The sequence below is a fragment of the Bos indicus x Bos taurus genome, chromosome 1 (assembly GCF_003369695.1).
Source record: "Bos indicus x Bos taurus breed Angus x Brahman F1 hybrid chromosome 1, Bos_hybrid_MaternalHap_v2.0, whole genome shotgun sequence".
In the NCBI taxonomy this organism is placed as follows: domain Eukaryota; kingdom Metazoa; phylum Chordata; class Mammalia; order Artiodactyla; family Bovidae; genus Bos; species Bos indicus x Bos taurus.
The window spans coordinates 492,501-509,470 of NC_040076.1; the positions used below are offsets into that span (position 1 = coordinate 492,501).

The 16,970-nt window shown below is 38.1% G+C and overlaps 1 pseudogene; it reads right to left on the reverse strand.

The window, feature by feature from the left end:
• Window positions 1-15,301: 15,301 nt before the first annotated feature.
• On the reverse strand, window positions 15,302-16,587 carry LOC113898340 (annotated as a pseudogene).
• Window positions 16,588-16,970: the final 383 nt, after the last annotated feature.

A 16,970-nucleotide genomic window follows, 5' to 3' on the forward strand; every position in this document is an offset into this window, starting at 1 on the left:
GAAAAGACAGCCTTCAGAATGGGAGAAAATATTAGCAAATGAAGCAACTGACAAACAACTACTCTCAAAAATATACAAGCATCGCCTGCAGCTCAATTCCAGAAAAATAAACGACCCAATCAAAAAATGGGCCAAAGAACTAAACAGACATTTCTCCAAAGAAGACATACAGATGGCTAACAAACACATGTAAAGATGCTCAACATCACTCATTATCAGAGAAATGCAAATCAAAAAACCACAATGAGGTACCATTTCATGCCAGTCAGAATGGCTGCGATCCAAAAGTCTACAAGCAATAAATGCTGGAGAGGGTGTGGAGAAAAGGGAACCCTCTTACACTGTTGGTGGGAATGCAAACTAGTACAGCCACTATGGAGAACAGTGTGGAGATTCCTTAAAAAATTGGAAATAGAACTGCCTTATGACCCAGCAATCCCACTGCTGGGCATACACACCAAGGAAACCAGAAATGAAAGAGACATGTGTACCCCAATGTTCATTGCAGCACTGTTTATAGTAGCCAGGACATGGAAGCAATCTAGATGTCCATCAGCAGATGAATGGATAAGAAAGCTGTGGTACATATACACGATGGAGTATTACTCAGCCATTAAAAAGAATATATTTGAATCAGTTCTAATGAGGCAGATGAAACTGGAGCCTATTATACAGAGTGAAGTAAGCCAGAAGGAAAAACACCAATATAGTATACTAATGCATATATATGGAATTTAGAAAGATAGTAATTTAGAAAGATAATCCTGTATGCGAGACAGCAAAAGAGACACAGATGTATAGAACAGTCTTTTGGACTCTGTGGGAAAGGGAAAGGGTGGAATGATTTGGGTGAATGGCATTGAAACATGTATAATATCATATAAGAAACGAATTGCCAGTCCAGGTTCGATACAGGATGCTTGGGGCTGGTGCACTGGGATGACCCAGAGGGATGGTACAGGGAGGGAGGTGGGAGGGGGGTTCAGGATGGGGACCACGTGTACACCCGTGGCAGATTCATGTTGATGTATGGCAGAACCATTACAATATTGTAAAGTAATTAGCCTGCAATTAAAATAAATAAATTTAAATTAAAAAAAAAAAAGAATTTTCCACAGTTTGTTGTGATCCACACAGCCAAAGGCTTTAGCATATCAATAAAGCAGAAGTAGATGTTAAAAAAAAAAAGAATAACATAAATTGCTTCTCCAAAGGTTTGGGCATTAATAGAGAATACCTTTTAGAATCATGAGGGCATGGAGGGAGAGACTGAAGGTTGAATTTAAAATGCAAGACTTTGGAGACAAACAACTGAGATAAAAAATCTGTATCTAAACAAACTTCCTTGATGCCAATGATGTCCCTAAACATAATACTGTATAGGTAACTATCTATTTAAAATTTAAAAATAAAATTTACATTTAGTAAATATTCATATAGTTTTCTATAAAGTATGTCAATTCACACCTCCACTATGACTTTTCAGTGTGAATCATCTGGGTTTTCCACATCTTGTGTTAGCTGCTCAGACGTGTCCGACTCTTTGATTCTATGGATTGTACCCCACCAGGATCCTCTGTTCATGGAATTCTCCAGGCAAGGATACTGGAGTGGGATGCCATTCACTTTTCCAGAGCATCTTTCTGACCCAGGGAATGAACCCAGGTCTGTTGCAGGCAGATTCTTTACCATCTCAGTCACCAGGGAAGCCCTTCCACATCTTAAAGAACACTTATTGTTGTCTGTCTTTTCAATCCTCGTCCATTGTGTAGAATGTCTGAGTCCCTGATGATACAAAAAGCTGGAGATAAACTTACGTGAATATCCCTTTTGACGAAATGTCTCTTAAAGTCAAAATTCTGTATAGGTCAGTTAATTCGGCTTGATTGATGGGATTGGGCCTTCTGTAACCCACTGGACTGGAGATGTAATTTTTCCATCCATTGGTATATATGTATGCATTCAGTTCAGTTCAGTTCAGTCGCTCAGTCCGATTCTTTGTGACCCCATGAATTGCAGCACGCCAGGCCTCCCTGTCCATCACCAACTCCCGGAGTTCACTCAAACTCACGTCCATTGAGTTGGTGACGCCATCCAGCCATCTCATCCTCTGTCATCCCCTTCTCCTCCTGCCCCCAATCCCTCCCAGCATCAGAGTCTTTTCAATGAGTCAACTCTTCGCATGAGGTGGCCTAAGTACTGGAGTTTCAGCTTTAGCATCATTCCTTCCAAAGAAATCCCAGGGCTGATCTCCTTCAGAATGGACTGGTTGGATCTCCTTGCAGTCCAAGGGACTCTCAAGAGTCTTCTCCAACACCACAGTTCAAAAGCATCAACTCTTTGGCGCTCAGCCTTCTTCACAGTCCAACCCTCACATCCATACATGACCACAGGAAAAACCATAGCCTTGACTAGACGAACCTTTGTTGGCAAAGTAAAGTCTTTGCTTTTGAATATGCTATCTAGGTTGGTCATAACTTTCCTTCCAAGGAGTAAGCATCTTTAAATTTCATGGCTGCAGACACCATCTGTAGTGATTTTGGAGCCCAGAAAAATAAAGTCTGACACTGTTTCCCCATCTATTTCCCATGAAGTGGTGGGACCGGATGCCATGATCTTCATTTTCTGAATGTTGAGCTTTAAGCCAACTTTTTCACTCTCCACTTTCACTTTCATCAAGAGGCTTTTGAGTTCCTCTTCACTTTCTGCCATAAGGGTGGTGTCATCTGCATATCTGAGGTTATTCATATTTCTTCCGGCAATCTTGATGCCAGCTTGTGTTTCTTCCAGCCCAGCGTTTCTCATGATGTACTCTGCATATAAGTTAAATAAGCAGGGTGACAATATACAGCCTTGACGTACTCCTTTTCCTATTTGGAACCAGTCTGTTGTTCCATGTCCAGTCCTAACTGTTGCTTCCTGACCTGCATACAAATTTCTCAAGAGGCAGATCAGGTGGTCTGGTATTCCCATCTCTTTCAGAAGTTTCCACAGTTTATTGTGATCCACACAGTCAAAGGCTTTGGCATAGTCAATAAAGCAGAAATAGATGTTTTTCTGGAACTCTCTTGCTTTTTCTATGATCCAGCAGATGTTGGCAATTTGATCTCTGGTTCCTCTGCCTTTTCTAAAACCAGCTTGAACATCAGGAAGTTCATGGTTCACATATTGCTGAAGCCTGGCTTGGAGAATTTTGAGCATTACTTTACTAGCGTGTGAGATGAGTGCAACTGTGCGTTAGTTTGAGCATTCTTTGGCATTGCTTTTCTTTGGGATTGGAATGAAAACTGCCCTTTTCCAGTCCTGTGGCCATGCTGAGTTTTCCAAATTTGCTGGCATATTGAGTGCAGCACTTTCATAGCATCATCTTTCAGCATTTGGAATAGCTCAACTGGAATTCCATCACCTCCACTAGCTTTGTTTGTAGTGATGCTTTCTAAGGCCCACTTGACTTCACATTCCAGGATGTCTGGCTCTAGGTCAGTGATCACACCATCGTGATTATCTGGGTCGTGAAGATCTTTTTTGTACAGTTCTTCTGTGTATTCTTGCCACCTCTTCTTTATATCTTCTACTTCTGTTAGGTCCATACCATTTCTGTCCTTTATCGAGCTCATCTTTGCATGAAATGTTCCCTTGGTATCTCTGATTTTCTTGAAGAGATCCCTAGTCTTTCCCATTCTGTTGTTTTTCTCTATTTCTTTGCATTGATCGCTGAAGAAGGCTTTCTTATATCGTCTTGCTATTCTTTGGAACTCTGCATTCAGATGTTTATATCTTTCCTTTTCTCCTTTGCTTTTCGCTTCTCTTCTTTTCACAGCTATTTGGAAGACCTCCCCAGACAGCCATTTGCTTTTTTGCATTTCTTTTCCATGGGGATGGTCTTGATCCCTGTCTCCTGTACAGTGTCACGATCCTCATTCCATAGTTCATCAAGCACTCTATCTATCAGATCTAGGCCCGTAAATCTATTTCTCACTTCCACTGTATAATCATAAGGGATTTGATTTAGGTCATACCTGAATGGTCTAGTGGTTTTCCCTACTTTCTTCAATTTAAGTCTGAATTTGGCAATAAGGAGTTCAGGGTCTGAGCCACAGTCAGCTCCTGGTCTTGTTTTGGCTGACTGTATAGAGCTTCTCCTTTGGCTGCGGAGAATATAATCAATCTGATTTCGGTGTTGACCATCTGGTCATGTCCATGTATAAAGTCTTCTCTTGTGTTGTTGGAAGAGGATGTTTGTTGTGACCAGTGCATTTTCTTGGCAAAACTCTATTAGTCTTTGCCCTGCTTCATTCAATATTCCAAGGCCAAAGTTGCCTGTTACTCCAGGTGTTTCTTGACTTCCTACTTTTGCATTCCAGTCCCGTATAATGAAAAGGACATCTTTTTTGGGTGTTAGTTCTAAAAGGTCTTGTAGGTCTTCATAGAACCGTTCAACTTCAGCGTCTTCATAATACATGTATATATAATATAATATATATTATATTTATGTATAATATATAACAATATAATAATTATTATAACAATATATAATATATAATAAATATATAATATACACAAAATAATATATAATATATAATAATATAATATATATTATATATATAATTATACCTATATAATTATAAATTATCTGTATAAATATATCTATAATTATAAATATAATATATATTATATATAATTATATATTTAATAATATATATCTTAAATATGTTATAAATTATTTACATATATTTAATATATATGTAATATACATGTTTTATATTACATGTAAATTACATATATATTAAATATGTATGTATATTTAATATATAATATATTTAATATATTATATTATTAAATATATAATATATTATATATATTGTATTTATAATTATTTAATTATACATATTATACATTGTATATGTGTGATATATACACATTATACATATTATATATATGTATAATATGTATACAATTATACATATTACACATATGTATAAATATACTATATACATATTATACATATATAATTATATATATCTCGAGTGATCTGATCTGATCTGATATATATTATATATATTATATTATATATTATATATATTATCAGATCAGATCCTTCGCTCAGTCATATCTGACTCTTTGCGACCTCATGAATCACAGTACGCCAGTCCTCCCTGTCCATCACCAACTCCCGGAGTTCACTCAGACTCACGTCCATCGAGTCACTGATGCCATCCAGCCATCTCATCCTCTGCTGTCCCTTTCTCCTCTTGCCCCCAATCTCTCCCAGCATCAGAGTCTTTTCAATGAGTCAACTCTTCGCATGAGGTGGCCAAAGTACTGGAGTTTCAGCTTTAGCATCATTCCTTCCGAAGAAATCCCAGGGTTGATCTCCTTCAGAATGGACTGGTTGGATCTCCTTGCAGTCCAAAGGACTCTCAAGAGTCTTCTCCAACACCACAGTTCAAAAGCATCAATTCTTCGGCACTCAGCCTTCTTCACAGTCCAACCCTCACATCCATACATGACCACAGGAAAAACCATAGACTTGACTAGACGAACCTCTGTTGGAAGAGTAATGTCTCTGCTTTTGAATACGCTATCTAGGTTGGTCATAACTTTCCTTCCAAGGAGTAAGCGTCTTTTAGTTTCATGGCTGCAATCATCATCTGCAGTGATTTTGGAGCCCAAAAAATACAGTCTGAAACTGTTTCCAATGTTTCCCCATCTATTTCCCATGAAGTGATGGGACCAGATGCCATGATCTTCATTTTCTGAATGCTGAGCTTTAAGCCAACTTTTTCACTCTCCATTTTCACTTTCATCAAGAGGCTTCTGAGTTCCTCTTCCCTTTCTGCCATAAGGGTGGTGTCATCTGCATATCTGAGGTTATTGATATTTCTCCCGGCAATCTTGATTCCAGCTTGTGTTTCTTCCAGTCCAGCATTTCTCATGATGTGCTCTGCATATAAGTTAAATAAACGGGGTGACAATATACAGCCTTAATGTACTCCTCATATTATACATATATTAGATATTATATTATATATATATAAATGTATATATATACATATATTACGCATATATTATATATATATTATAATATATATTATAATATAATATATTATACATATATATTTATATCATGAGAAACATTGGGCTGGATATATTATGTTGTATATATATATTAAATATATATATATATATTTCGGAGAAGGCAATGGCACCCCATTCCAGTACTCTTGCCTGGAAAATCCCATGGGCGGAGGAGCCTGGTAGGCCGCAGTCCATGGGGTCACGAAGAGTCAGATACGACTGACTTCACTTTCACTTTTCACTTTCATGCACTCGAGAAGGAAATGGCAACCCACTCTAGTGTTCTTGCCTGGAGAATCCCAGGGATGGGGGAGCCTGGTTGGCTGCCATCTATGGGGTCACACAGAGACGGACATGACTGAAGTGACTTAGCAGTAGCAGCATAAATATTTAATAATATATATATATATAAATATATATTTATATATTTATAATATTTATTTATATAATATATTTATATAATATATAACATATTTATATAATGTATATAATATTATATACATGTTATTTTATATATTATATATAAAATATTATAAACAATATTATATACATATTATATGTATATAATTTACATATTATAAATGTATATTATATATGTAGTATAAAATATACATTTACATATGTATGTTATATAGGTTATATATAATATGTATTATATTATTATATATTATTGTAATATATATTACATGTATTATATATATTATAAAATATACATGTTATATTATATTATTGTATATTATATATAATATATATCATTATATATATTATTATATATAATATTATATATATACACACATATATGGCAAATTTGGCCATATATAAATTATATATATATTATTTATAAATATTAATGTTATATATATTATATTTAATATATTTAATATATTTATAATATATATTAATATATATTAATATTATATACTATATATAATGTGTATTATATATTTAGATTATCTATATTATATATATTATATGTATATTATGTATATTATATATATTATATATATAGAGAGAGAGAGAAAGACAGAGAGAGAGAACCCCATCCTTCTGTTATACTTTTTAAATTATCCCAAATAGAAATTATTGATAGAGGCATATCGACATAGATACAGCACATGGTAGCTGGAATATTCAGTAGTGATTATTGCATTCATAACTCTCTTTTGACCAGTGGAAAATGAGGCCCATGGAGGAAGTGATTTCTTTAAGGTTACAGTTACTGTAAATTGAGTGTTCATACATACACAATTTTGTTGAAACTGCTTCTCCAGTTCATAGCTTATTTCTAGAGAGGTTTTCAAGCTAAGTTAAATTTGCTGCCTCTGAAGAAAGAACCACATACTTATCAAATCAATGGAGCTCTTACAATTTTGATTCAACAAACTCTGCTAACTATCTTTCTACCAGTATGAGCTCATGGCTTCTATTATTCTGTATATAACCTAACTACCATCCCTGGTTTTGCTTATTTGTGGGGATACCAATTGCAGAGTAGAAAGAAAGAACTGTGAGCAAAAAATTGACCTAAGTTACAATCTCATTACACACGGTTACTGAAGGAGGCCATGCAATGAGAGGCTGACAAATGACTCAGAGAGGAAATTGGACTGGACAATATAAAGAAAGTGTTAAACTCAAAGTTGAAGTTGAGTAGTCAGGGAGAGGGTGAACTAGCAAGAGAGAAGAAAGCCTTCAGTATTGAAAATGTATGCTGTGTAATAAATTACATCAGAGTTGCATTTATTGCAGTGGAAACTATCTTTAACAGTAGTTTTTTCAGAGGAAGGGATAAGTTAGAAGGTTGGAATCAACATAAACACACTACTAGATATAAAGTAGATAATCCACAAGATCTTACTCTATAGTATAGGGAAGTCAGTACTCTGCAATAACCTATATGGGACAATAATCTGAAAAAGAATAGATACATGGACTTGTATTACAAATCACTTTTCTGTACAACTGAAACTAAGACAAAATGTTAATCAACTCTAACCCAATATAAAATAGAAATTAAAAGTAAAATTTTGCCAATACAGATCACTGTGAAGGTAAGGTGTGGGTAATGCTGGCTTTCCGTGGGGAAGAATGGAATGGTAGCCTTATGATGAGAATCAAGTGTCTTGTCCTAAATATGGAACCAGAAATGTCCTAAGTGTGTGAGTTCGTCACAAAAGATAGACATTGTTTCCTTTGCAGCTAAATGTGCCATTTCAACCATGGCCCTTGGGGCAGGACCAGAGAATTACGGATTTATTAGCCAAATTACTTCTTGTTGAGGTGCAACCAGGGAATTGCATCATTAGTGTTGTTTCAGGCATTTGGGGGAGAAGGCAGTGGCACCCCACTCCAGTACTCTTGCCTGGGAAATCCCATGGACAGAGGAGCCTGGTGGGTTACAGTCCATGGGGTCGCTAAGAGTCGGATGTGACTGAGCAACTTCACTTCCATTTTTCACTTTCATACATTGGAGAGGGAAATGGCAACCCACTCCAGTGTCTTGCCTGGAGAATCCCAGGGACGGGGGACCCTGGTGGGCTTCCGTCTATGGGGTCGCACAGAGTCGGACACGACTGACGCGACTTACCAGCAGCAGCAGCAGGCATTTGGACTGATTTGGGAATGGTGTGCCTAACATAGATCACTGTGAAGAGACCTCTGCTCAACTCGGACAAAGAATGAATGCAGGGTCCTGAATGACCAGTCCTACGGGCAAAGAACTCCAAACATGATATGATGATGGGATGTGTAGTGAGATCTGAAACCCTGGATGACCTGCCTCTGAAGTGGATAAAGATGGATCCTGAAGACACCACTCATGACCTGGTGCTGTGAATTTTTGCCATCTCATTTCAGGGCTCGTTCCTGAGGGAGTTATGAAGCCTTATATGATTGTGCAACCTTATGTAAAACAGCGAGTTGGAGCCTGCTGTACAGCACAGGGAGTTTGATGTGGTGCCCTGTGGTGACCTAGAGGGGTGCCATCCCAGAGCGGAGGGTCAGGGTCGATGGGGGCAGTGGTGGAGGGGTGGGGGGGTGGTGATATATGCACACACATAGGTGATTTGTTTGATGCACAGCAGAACTAACACAACATTGTAAAGCAACTGTACCCCAACTTTAAAAAATCCAGATTGAATACTCACCTCTCTCACATCTTAATCATTATGTTAAAACAAAAATAAACAGAAACAAATGCAAAAAACCCTGGTTTCCTTATCATATGTAAAGGCATTAATACAGTGTCATTAGATAAAAAGTTAAAGGAACAAAGTAAAGTCTATCTTTTTTTCCTTAAACATACAGTGGGTAGATGGTAAAGAATCCATCTGCAATGAAGGAGACTAAGGTTCAGTCCCTGGTTAGAAAGATCTCCTGAAGAAGGAAATCCAGTATTTTTGCCTGGAGAATTACATGGACAGAAGAACCTCATGGCCTATAGTCCATGGGCTCAGCAAAAGTCAGACACTACTGAGTGACTAAGCACCTCAGCACCTTATATGTAAATGATGGCCAGAGAATCCAATTTTACATAACACAAATAAGCTTATTTTTAATAGGCATGACTATCTTTAATAGGTTTTTAACAAAGTACATTGAATGTGGAAGGGGTTTGGACAATAATTAAAAGGTACTGATATATAAAATATACTGAGGGGAAAAAATCCATTATTTGAAGTTATAAAAGAAAATAGGTGGGTCATGGAGAAAGCAAGGGAATTTCAAAAAAACATCTGCTTCTGCTTCACTGGCTGTACTACAGTCTTTGACTATGGATCACAAAAATCTGTGGAAAAATCTTAGAAGTGATGGTATTTTGCCAAAAGTTTATTGTTGTTGTTTTTGCCAAAAGTTTTCATTTCCTTCTCAGGTTCAAAGGATTTGTTAACAAAGTAACCCACTCATTATACACAATTATATAATGCAGATATTTAATAGACAATTATCTAGCTTACTTTCAAGATACTAACATTAACAGAGCAGAGGATACATCACCAAACTGGGTTTTGACCAACATCCAGACTTAAACAGCGCTGGGAGTTTCCATGTCACAGACATCTGGAGTCCCAACTGGGAAAGGGTCCCAGGCAGTACCTCCACTCTGCTCTGTGGGTGAGACTTCAAAGACTGTCCTGATTTCGACTTATAATCCCAGGACAGACTCAAACGGATACATTCATCAATCTGGGACCAAATTGCAAGCCTGGTTTCAAGATAATGCTGTTGGCTTTGCCATGGAAAACTTGGAACGTGGCAAAGCCTGGGGCTTGGTTGGCCAGGCCGCCTCCAGGGGCTCAACTATCTCAGGATTCTTCCCTCATCTTATCTATGGGGCTGCAAGTCTTGCACTCACAGCGGTCACTCCCAGTCAGGGCAGTGCCCAGGTAGGTTAGAAGCAAGGTCACAGGCCTGCTCTGCTTTGTCTCTGAAGCCTAAACAAGACTATTTATTTACTTTCTTTAACAGATGGGAGTACCAGATCACTTTATCTGTCTCCTGAGAAAATTGTATATGAGTCAAGAAGCAACAGTTAGAACTGTACATAGAACAAATGACTGGTTCAAAATTGGGAAAGGGGTATGACAAGGCTGTATATTGTCATCCTGTTTATTTAACTTATATGCAGAATGCTGGGCTGGATGAATCACAAGCTGGAATCAAATTTGCCAGAAGTATCAACAACCTTAGATGTGCAGATGATACCACTCTGATGGCAGAAAGTGAAGAGGAACTAAACAGCTTCTTGATGAAGGTGAAAGAGGAGAGTGAAAAAGCTGGCTTACAACTCAACATTCAAAACACTAAGATCATGGCATCTGGTCCCAATGTCTCATGGCAAATTTTGTTGTTCACTCACTAAGTCGTGTCTAACTCTTTGCAGCCCCATAGGCTGCAGCACGCCAGGCTTCCCTGTCTTTCATCATGTCCCAGAGTTTTCTCAAACTCATGTCTATTGAGTCGGCAATGCCATCCAGCCATCTCATTCTCTGTTGTACCCTTTTCCTCCTGCCTTCAGTCGTTCCCAAATTCAAGGTCTTTCCCAAACATTTGGCTCTTTGGATCAGGTAACCAACATATTGGAGCTTCAGCTTTAGCACCAATCTTTCCAATGAATATTCAGGGTTGATTTCTTTTAGGATTGACTGATTTGATCTCCTTGCTGTTCAAGGAACTCTCAAAAGTCTTCTCCAACACCACAGTTCAAAAACACCGATTCTTTGGACCCAGCCTTCTTTATGGTACAATTCTTACCTCTGTACATGACAACTGGAAAAGCCATATTTTGATGACTACTACTAAAATTCTGTTTAGAATAAAGTTCCAGTACACATCGCAGATACACAGGGAGCCAAATCAATCATTGCAAATATAATCAATTCTAAACATTACCTTGCGTTTGTTTCTTATCTTCCTGTATACCAATACTTAAAATGATAACTTTCTATTTCACTTAAAAGATAGCAATTGGGCTTTTTCCTTTTTTTTAAATATTAACTGAGGTAATGGCTCACTGGTAAAGAATCAGCCTAATAATGCAAATGACGTGGGTTTAATCCCTTGGTAGGGAAGATCCCCTGGAGAAGGAAATGGTAACCCACTCCAGTATTCTTGCCGGGGAAATCCCATGGACAGAGGAGCCTGGTGGGCTACAATAGTGTCACACACAACTTTGTGACTAAAAACGACAACAGCAAAAGGCTCATGCTAGGAACACCTCAAGAGGTGGAGTTGTGTTTTCCAGTGACCTTTAAAGAAGACCCAGGTTCTTCATCCCCAACTTCTAATCATGAGTTTCTGTGCATCTGTGAAGAGCACCGTATCTGTTCTCTGCAATATTGGCAAAATAGAACATCCACAGGATGATAACCAGTCTCTGAAGTGTAATAGCAATCTAGTACACATGATTCTAAGGTTACTTAGTGATATTATTGGGGCAGAATTATAAGGAATAGACTATGCATGAAGTTCTGTCAATCCCTATGATCCCTGTGTCTGTTACTCATTCAACTAAGTCTGGAGGCACGAAACAGAGACGTATTTCTTTTACACTGAATACACATCTGTGCTAAGTCGCTTCAGTTGTGCCTGACTCTTAACGACCCCATGGACTAAAGCCCACCAGGCTTGACTGTCCATGGGATTCTCCAGGCAAGAATACTAGAGTGGGTTGCCATGCCCTCCTCCAGGGAATCTTCCCCATTAAGGGATCAAGCCCACATCTCATTTCTCCTGCATTGGCAGGTAGGTTCTTTACCATCTGGAAGGCACAGTAAATATACTAGAATAAAGTGAAACAAAGGGAGGGGTTCTTGCTAGTGTATTTGGTAAATTTACAAGGACTCCTTTGCTTAATAATGCAAGGGGTCCTCATTCATTTATTCAATAAGTGTTTTTGAATGGCATTCTGAAGCCCAGCAATATAAATATCAAAATAGATAATAGGTGAACAAGAAAGGAAAGGAACTTGCATCTATCGAGGTTTTAATTACAACACATGGTTTTATGTTTATTCTTATTTATTTATGAATTTATTTTGTATATGAAAGTATTTATTCACTGCCTCTACAATTTTACGTGCTATGATGACACAGTTATAGAGTGATACAAGTACATAAAAAGTGTACAAAAAAACTATTTGACTCACTAATATTCTCTTATTGCTGAGCCACTTTATTAAATCTATTGTTTAAAAAATGTACTGGAATCATAGGATGGTAAGTTGAATTGACATAAGTGGAGGGATAGCTTGGTGAATGCTATCTCACAGGAGGCTTATCCAAGGAAAGAGGTATAAAAAAGACCCTCTCTGCAAAACAGCGTATTGCTCCCCTTTCTCAGTCTGGAGACAAACTAAGATCACCAATGACTACTTTCAACACTCAATTTATGCACAAAGGTAACTAATGGGTAATATCCAGAAGACTGTAATGATGAGACTACAAGAATCTATCAGTACCTGAACTTCAGCTCTCAGAATCTTTATATATGTAGTTTTGGTTGAAAACACTGTATCACTCAGAACACAATTTATTTTTTTATTTTTTTAAATAGATTTTATTATTTAGAGTAGTTGTAGGTTCACAGCAAAGTTTAGCCAGAAATACAAAGGCAAATACAAAGATTTCTCATACAGACTTTATCCCCTCCAATTTTTCTTTCAAAATAGAAAGATCTGGCAATGTTTCCCACATAGCAAGATTTGCTTTGAGCTTAAGAGCAGCTGTCCTGTTTACTGGGGCTGCTGTTCTCTATTTTACCAGTTTGCAGTCAGTCACTCCCTACAAGCAATTGCCTTCTGTCATGTACATTATCTAACTCTTAAAGATATGTAAGAATAAAACTTCCTTGTGAAAGAAAATCACCTTAACTTGTTGCAATAAAAAATCATACGAGAATCTGCTATAACAGCTTATTGAAGCTACAGAAACCTACAAAATGTCAATATTTTGACTCTATAAATTTGAACTCCTAACAGTGAACTTAAAAATTATGTATATCAAACAGTCCCATAATTAAGGGAATTTTAATTTGGTACATTGTCATATAATCTATAACCAGTGATTAAAAGTTACAATTGTAGAGTATATGACACAATAAAGCATGTTACAATTTAAGAATACTTTTCCTAAATAGATAGTAGCAGTCAAGCGCTCTCTGTAGTTAATTTTCCACATAGTAGTATTGATCCATACCTGCTTTAAAAAAAAAGTTACCACACAGGTAATCATTTCTCCATTGCTAGTTGAATCTGACTACTCTTCCTCTGCTACTTCTGAATTTCTTCCAAGCTGTCTCTCCTGCCTGCTCACCTAAGCCAGAAACCTGGTTATCCTGTTTTCACTTAGTCATCTGTGTTACCACTGCATCATACTATTCTCTCTGCCTCCATTCTTATTCCCTTTTATCTTCCACACAGGTGCCAGAGTAACCTTTAAAATTTGAATTTGATGATGCTATTCTTTTCAGTGGCTTCCTAACTCTCACCAGCTTCTTTAGCTTAATGCCTGGTTGTCACAGAAGATAGTGATGTGACTTGTGGAAAGGTGTCAGCAGACACAATGGGAAGTTTCTTTAATGGCAAAAGATAGAGACTTTTAGAGACCCAGTGTTATTTCCTACTGAAGCTTTTCTAATTGTCCTCCTCTGTCTGGAATGTACACTTCATTTCCCTGGTTCTGTTTCCTGGGGTTAACTCTTATCTGACTTTTAAATGTAGCTCAGATACTATTTTTCCCCCAAAGACCCCGTTTCCCCCACCCCTGTTTAGGTTAAGTTCTTTCTCCTGTGTTCCTATAGCTCTTTGCACATCTCTGTCATTATTCAATGTCTTCTGAAGAGCAGTGTTTCAAAAATAGCTATGAAATAAGTGGTCTATGTCAAACAGATACAGAATACAAAATTGAGTACTCTGGAATTTCTAAAAGCCTTTATGCTAACATGCCTCAGCATTCTCCAAGAGTAGGGTACAGTATGAAGCATCTTCCAAACAGAGCAATGAACCATCTATTCAACTATTTATTTTAAATTTCAAGTTTCTTAATTATTCACTTTTTAAAATTTAATTTAATTTTATTTTTTAACTTTACAATATTGTATTGGTTTTGCCATATATCAACATGCATCTGCCACAGGTATACACGTGTTCCCCATCCTGAACCCTCCTCCCTCCTCCCTCCCCTTACCGTCCCTCTGGGTCGTTCCAGTGCACCAGCCCCAAGCATCTAGTATCGTGCATTGAACCTGGACTGGCGACTCGTTTCATATATGATATTATACATGTTTCAATGTCATTCTCCCAAATCATCCCACCCTCTCCCTCTCCCACAGAGTCCAAAAGACTGTTCTATACATCAGTGTCTCTTTTGCTGTCTCAGATACAGGGTTACTGTTACCATCTTTCTAAATTCCATATATATGCATTAGTATACTGTATTGGTGTTTTTCTTTCTGGCTTACTTCACTCTGTATAATAGGCTCCAGTTTCATCCACCTCATTAGAACTGACTCAAATGTATTCTTTTTAATGACTGAGTAATACTCCATTGTGTATATGTACCACAGCTTTCTTATCCATTCATCTGCTGATGGACATCTAGGTTGCTTCCATGTTCTGGCTATTATAAACAGTGCTGTGATGAACACTGGGGTACACGTGTCTCTTTCAATTCTGGTTTCCTCAGTGTGTATGCCCAGCAGTGGGATTGCTGGGTCATAAGGCAGTTCTATTTCCAGTTTTTTAAGGAATCTCCACACTGTTCTCCATAGTGGCTGTACTAGTTTGCATTCCCACCAACCTCAGAACACAATTTAGTACTGATTACTTTTTTAATGGCAACTTTCACATCCTTATTTCTTAAGCTTTAGATGAATGGGTTTAACATGGGGATGACAACTGTGTAGAAGCCAGAGGTTATTTTGTCTATGTCCATGGAGTATCTTGAGTTGGGTCTGAAATGCATGAACAGGAGCGTGCCATGAAATATAGCCACAGCTGTTAAATGGGAGGCACACATAGAGAAAGCTTTGCGTCTCCCCTCGGCTGAGTTCATCCTAAGGATGGTTGCTATGATATAGCTGTAGGAGAGGAGGACAGTGATAATGCTGGTCCCCACAACACAACTACTGGATATGAACAGCATTATCTCATTGATGGATGCATCTGAGGAGGAGAGGGCTAGCAAGGCCAGGAAGTCACAGAAAAAGTGATTGATGACATTAGAACTGCAAAATGATAATCAAAATGTACAACAGGTGTGGATTGCTGAATCTACCAAACCTTTCACGTAGACAACAGATATTAGCTGGGTATAGAGTCTTTTGGACATGGAAACTGTATAAAGAAGTGGATTGCAAATGGCTACATAATGGTCATAAGCCATGACAGCCAACATGAGACTTTCCACATCTGCAAAGGTCCCCCAGAAATACATCTGCATAGCACACAAGTCAAATGGAATCCTGTTATGCTCAGATAGGAAATCAGCCAGCGTCTTGGGAGAGACAGCAGAGGAGTAGCAGACATCACAGGAGGAAAGATTGCTCAGGAAATAATACACGGGTGTGTGCAGTCTTGGGTCCACCTTCATCAGCAGGATCATCCCAACACTGGCGACCACAGTTACCCCATAAACCAGCAGGAAGAGCACGAAGAGCCCCTGCTGCATGTGCCTTCTATCTGAGAGTCCTAGGAATATGAAGTTAGTAGTTACACTGCAGTTCTCGGCACTCATCACTCAAATCTGTTGGGAAATTCCTGGTTGTGAAAGAAGAAATGGAAATGGAGGGTAAATATGTCAATTTACTATCATTATAGTTAAACCCCTGGTCCTTTTGTAGATGTAAGTAATCAAGAAAAGAGACAGACCTTCCTAGGACTGCATGAGGCCAACAGACTCTGAGAAATATTCTCCAATTTTGTTTAAATGAAAAAAAAAATTGACAACAATACATTTGCAAAGCACTGTAGAGTTTTGCAGTGCCCTTTCATCCAAACTAAATCAGACTGTTTTCAATCCAACTTGTGTAGTATTTATGACCATGTTTGTGGCTTTCCTGATGGCTGAGATGGTAAAGAATTAACCTGCAATGCAGGATACCTGGGTTTGATCCCTGGGTCAGGAAAATACCCTGGAGAAGGGAATGGCTATCCACTCCAGTATTCTTGCCTGGAGAATTCCATGAACAGAAGATCCTGGTGGGCTCTACAGTCCATGGGATCGCAGAGTCAGGCACAACTGAGTGACTAACACTTTGCTGCTGCTGCTGCTAAGTCGCTTCAGTCATGTCTGACTCTGTGCGACCCCATAGATGGCAGCCCACCAGGCTCCCCCGTCCCTGGGATTCTCCAGGCAAGAACACTGGAGTGGATTGCCAGTTCCTTCTCCAATGCA